Below are 6,216 nucleotides of genomic sequence, written 5' to 3' on the forward strand. Positions count from 1 at the left end.
GACAGATTCAATGTTTTACAATTTACTTCAGCAGTTCCTAAAATAATCTAACATAGTCTAGTCAGTCCCCTTTCTCGTTACACATTGTCTGTGACGTTTAACACATTTTTTGAATGAAAAACTGCACCATAGGTAACTTGAATTGGTACACCCCTACTGAATAACTTTACAGTTTTCCAATATTTAGCTCGAACCTTTCTACAACAAGTAACCACATTCCAATAAAATTACCAAAGTTTTGTGGTGAGAGACATTTATGGCCAGAACGTAAGGTGGCCTACACATACTCGTTTTCTCGGTCTACTTTCCATCGAACTGATGTTGTGGTGTAAGGGAATAAGTGTACATATCCGTTTCACCCCTCAATTTGCTTTATCATTTGGATTGAAGTATGGAGCGTGAATATTATTACAGATCATATGGTCCCCTACAACGACTTCTGTGCTTTTTCTTTGATATACACAGGTTTTCTTCAAATATTACCAGTGAGATTTATCGCACTAAAAATTACAAGTTATGTAAGGCTTCATCTCATACAGCGGTAAAACATTTTGTGTATTTTTGTTGTTGAATGAGATCACACATGATCCCAAGTAATACATTTCACTAAATATGATATGTGAGCAGAGTTGTTTGCCTATGGTCGACATGTGATTAGACAGAAAACACCACAATCTTGTCCACTATTTAAAACTCGTCAACTAAATGTAACTCAGATGTAATGTTTTGTTTTAGATCAGCTAAGGACTTTATCACTGAATGTTAGGTTTGAAAAATAGCTAAACTTGTGCAACCTGATTCAGTTGTCGAAACTTGAATAAGATTTTCAAAATGTTAAACAAATATTTGTTCAAATGAAATAAAGAAATCAAGATTTAAAAACAACTAAAATTATCTGCAGTAAGTGGGTTTCTTGCTGGATAACCATTTGTGTTGTATCAACGTGACAATAAATTCATTCACTATGAGCTAAAGTTAACTGACTAGAAAAAGTTGGGTCTGTAAGGTCTATATTAAAGACTCACATGAAATTTAGCGCTTTCATTTTATCATAGTACTGGATTTCCAAAAAAAGTTGACTACATTTTCATCTTAACAACATCAAAGAAAGTCAGTACACAAACTGAATACACAGAGGCCAGTAAGCAAGTGAAGAAGAACATTAGAGCTGATAAGCAAAAATATGTGGAATACTTAGCCGCAACACCAGCCCCAATGAACCCATCGTACATCGAAGCAACACTCACAGACCTTCCTATAGATGTCACTCTACCAACGATCGAAAAAAATCGGCGTGGCCATCAGGTGAATCATGAGTCAGAAAGTAGCACGGCCTAACAATATACCAGTTGAAGCACTGAAGTCAGACATTGAAGTAACTGCAAACATACTTCACGTTCTGTACAGAAAGAGTTAGGAGGAACAAATGCCTACAGACTGTTGAGAAGAAGAACTCATCAAGATACCAATAAAAGGAGATCTGAACAGGTGTGGGGACACATCTGCAGGCTCATCATATTACTATCGGTACCAGGAAAAGTTTTCAGCAATGTTACTGTGCCGTATGAATGAGTGAGTACACTCACATCATTGAGACCATTATATTGGATTCCGTGGGAATTGGTCGTGCACAAACCAAATAGTGACACTACGGATCATTGTTGAACAATCAATTGAATGGGACTTATCACGATACATCAATTCCCTGTCTATGAAGATGTGTTTGGTAGCGTGGACGGAAGAACCTTGTGGAATGAAGACACTGGACTACATTGCAAAGTCGTGTATTGAGGACAAATGGCAGAGCCATTCAAAGTAAGGACTGAATTCGGACGAGATTGCTTACTCTCCCTCTTCCTCTTTCTTCTGTTGGTCTACTGAATTATTAAGACCTCTGAAAAGAAATAAGGAATACATTGGTCCGTTCGGAATGAACTGGGAGATTCGGATTTCACAGATGACCAGGATCTTTTATCCCATACACGCCAATAAGTTCAGGTCAAAACAATCAGTATGTCAGCTGGCTCTGCAGTAGTAGGCCTAAACATACACATCAGAAAAAGCAAGATCCTTAAACACAAACAGTAGAACACCAACTCAACCAAACTCGATAAAGAAGCTCTGAAAGATGTAACAGTCTTCTGTCAAGCTGTTCCAATGATGGTTGACAGCAGCGTGGTCTATTTCATATCGTCGCCGGGTGGACTCTGGAAGCCATCACACCAGACTGAATTTCCCGTTTAGCCGGGCAACACACATGCGACTATCTATTGGGATCCCGTCTAACAGAGCCTGTTCTGCTCTCAAACGTAATACTATATCTACACCACCGACGTCACGGGAAGCGACCGTGAGGTCTTCAGATACTCGGAGGGTAAGTCGTGTCAGTTCTTTATATTAGCAAGGTGAGGTCAAACAAATGACCGTACTTGGATCTTGTATGCGCGTTCCAGAGATGCAGCATACATCGATGGTGTGAGATTCTGGAGCTCTAGTTGAAGAGGCCTGTTGTTCTATCTGACACAAGATTTGAACATCGAAAGCCACAAAATGTGGTTTAGAGCGTTGTTTTAGGAGACCAGGAACAACATTTTGTGAACTCAAATCATTGACGTTGGTGGCTTATGGTAGCAAAAATAGGCTTTAAGGATTAGTAGTGGGAATGGAAGAATAACTAGGAGATGAAGGAGGGATTGCATCGTCAACAAGATGATCTCGGGTGCTGTTAGAGGTATGACGGCGGTTGTCACTTGCCGGTTTCCCACACCGTGGAAGGATGTTTATTCCTCAGGGGACCTGAAAATGAGCTGAATTAGTGATGGCCTAAACAACTTGGAAGCGTATACCTCAGAGCCCTGAGATCAAATGTTTGAGAGTGGTCACTCATTGCCTTTTTATGGAAAGGCTTTAATTTGTTAGCTCCGCACTTCAAACAGCCTTGCTGCCGGAGACGGAAATCCGTTGGGCAATGTGAGGTGTGACGTTCTAAAGGTCGACCTTTTATAACCTCTTCCGTTGTGAGAAGGAAAAGTCGCTCCAGATGCTAGCTGTCTGAGGCGAACGATTTACTGCTGTCACACCCCTCCACGGTTATCGGCACATCTTCTCCATCGGATCCTAATCTGATGCTTCTGAGTCTTGCTTCTGATCAAAAAGCAAACTAGGTTGTTTTGAAAGTTATGGAAAATTGAGTATGTTCCAACATTTCAGAATAAGGAAGTTTTCATTACCACCTCTGAAAACTCACGATGTAGTCTATACAAATATTGGGAAATAGGGCTACTGTCTAATAATTGCTAACTATTGGGTCATGTTATACTCTACAAACTGTGTGAAACCTATGAAAGACTGACTCGCAAGCTGGTTTTCGTTCAGATCGTTAATATATTAATTACGTCTTCACTCAATGACAAATCCAAAACACCTCTGCAAAGCGTAGGAGCATATTCCCGTAATATTTATGTTGAACGACTGAATAAAGTGAAAACGTCTATTTGGGCAGTTATTTCGGTGCTGATCCAACCCTGACCCTGTCATGATGTTAACTTGGCTGTAAGAGGTTGAGTTTACAGCACTTAAATGAGACCATTCTTACTTTATGCTCGTTAGACATGGAACCTTCGAGTTGAGGATGTTTGGCGACATTTTATATTTGACAGTCATTGTCTTCAAAAGACGGCTCACATTCAATGGCAAATATATATTTCGTTTTCGATCGAATTATTTAGCCACCCATGCCAACTTCACACAACCAGTCAATTTGAACGTCTTAACATCTGCGACTGGCTCCCACTGGTATGAAATGGAAGGTGAAAATAGCCAGTAAAGCAGCAGGCTCTGAAGCAGTAGGCCTAAAAATACACACCGGAAAAAGCAGGATCCTCAAATACAACTCGGAGAACACCAACCCAGTCACAATCGATGTAGAAACTCTGGAAAATGTGGAATCTTCTACGTATCTGGAGAGCATCATCGATGAACGTGGAGGATCTGGTGCAGACATAAACGCGAGGATTGGAAAGACAAGGACCGCATTCCTACAGTTGAAGAACATATGCAACTCAAAACAGTTATCATCCAACAAAGTCATAATCTTCATTACAAGAGAGTTCTACTGTACAGAGCTGGAACTCACAGAACTACCACAACCATCATCAGGAAAGTACGAGTATTTCTACATTTTTGTCTACGCAATATACTCAATGTCCATCGGTCGGATACCATCAGCAACAATTTCACTGTGGGAGAGAACAAACCAACTCCCATCTGTAGGGAAAATTAGGAAAAGACAATAGATGTGGATAGAACATAAATTGAGGAAATCCCCAAAGTGTATCACGAGGCAAGTGCTAACTTGGAATCCTGAATGGAAACGGAAAAGTGGGAGGTTTAAAGAACGAACTGCGCCGAGAATTGGAAGCATACATGAAAAGGATGAATAGCAACTGGAGAGGATTGTTTGGGACAGAGTTGGGTGGAGAAAGCTGGTGGGCGGCCTATGCCCCTCCACGAAGGGTAGTAGGAGTGTGTACCTTGTCATCGCGTTAGACGTGGAGATATTTTGTGATCACTATAAATAATGTGCTGCTGATAAATTCACGATCCTGTAATTTTGTTACGACACTTCATCTATCCTAATTTTTAATAAAGCATTATGGTAACCAATACATAACCCATCGTTGTCTTCTGAGAAAGAAATATTATTCTTATCTGGCCAGGTGTCTTATATATATTTGTTCATTGCATTTTGTAGGTGTGCTTTTTCATGTGTGTGAGTCATCCATATTCCCATTTGTTTTATGTAACCCATACATCATTCATTACATTAATACCAGGTCATTCATTGACTTCGCTAGTTCTCCCTCTTCAGTCCACATGCATTTCTCTACGTCTGTCTGTCAAACAGACCGTATGAAATAAAACATTTGTACCTTGACCTTTACAATACCGTTCCTAAAAACATTTAGGTTGATAGAATATGTGCGACGATAAATGAGATCTATGTTTCATTAATACCACTACCTGCTATTCACGCTGACAATACTAATGCATAAATACCGCAATGACCTTCACGACAGCATGTTAAACAAGGCGTCCTCCCATAAATAAATGTTGAGAGATTATTCCTTGTTCCTCAATTACAGAGTTGACATAAATTTGTTGATTCATTAGAAAGAAAGTCGAAAGTGTTTTGTTTAACTGTCATGTTAAAAGTGAAAATAGTTCTGAAGTCACAAATCTAAGTCGGCGCAGACACTACCGGGATTGGTCAAAAACCATCCAATCAAATGTGACATAACTTTATTTTCAATCACATGAAAATAAATGTTGTTTTCGTTTTAACCAATCATCTGAAATGGCTATTTCAACTACAATGCTATCTCATTAATACAGCGAATGTTTAATAATCAACAGAATTTCAGATTACTATGCAGACCAAAAGATCACTTTCGTAACACATTAAGCTCCGTGAATACCGCTCAATACATATAAAAATGTCCCACTTTCTGACTGTTGTAGATGAAATTGCCTAAATAACTTACTTCACTCATTATTTTCTTAGAACTAAAAGCGATGGCTGGTAGTCTTATGAAAATTTGAGATATAACATCACAACTGTGAAATGAATAACACAACGTCGATAACTGCAGATTCACCAACGCATCTTGAAAATACAAGGTCCAACCGTAGGCCACTAAAACTAGGATGTACGTGACTTTATTTAACTCCGAATATTCCATATCGGCGAAATGATTTGTTTAATGTTTGATTTACGATTAGTGTTAGATGTTAAGATAATTGGATGTAGCTGTATGGTTATACCGTTTATGATAAGAAACAGGACGGAAGTTCTTTATATCCTTACATACACATCTTTCGATAAATCATTCCACATAATATGAAAAATTAACACTGAATACAGATATATCGTAAATATATTAACAACAAAATATTACCTTCTCAGGATAAAAGTAAATGAAAACAAATGAGATGTATAGGGGCATTTAGAAGAGTAATTGAACATTTTCACTGCCCTAAATTTATTGTTACTATAAAAAATTGTAAAATACTTATGAACAAAAGGACACAAAGTATACATTTAATCTGCAAACTGTACCAACTATCTTTACATATATTTGTATATAATTTGCCATATAAAGTAGTATAATTTACAAAAGGTATAAAATAAGAATCAAATATAATCTTGAACACAAA

Source organism: Schistosoma mansoni, chromosome 4, assembly GCF_000237925.1.
Source record: "Schistosoma mansoni strain Puerto Rico chromosome 4, complete genome".
In the NCBI taxonomy this organism is placed as follows: Eukaryota; Metazoa; Platyhelminthes; class Trematoda; order Strigeidida; family Schistosomatidae; genus Schistosoma; species Schistosoma mansoni.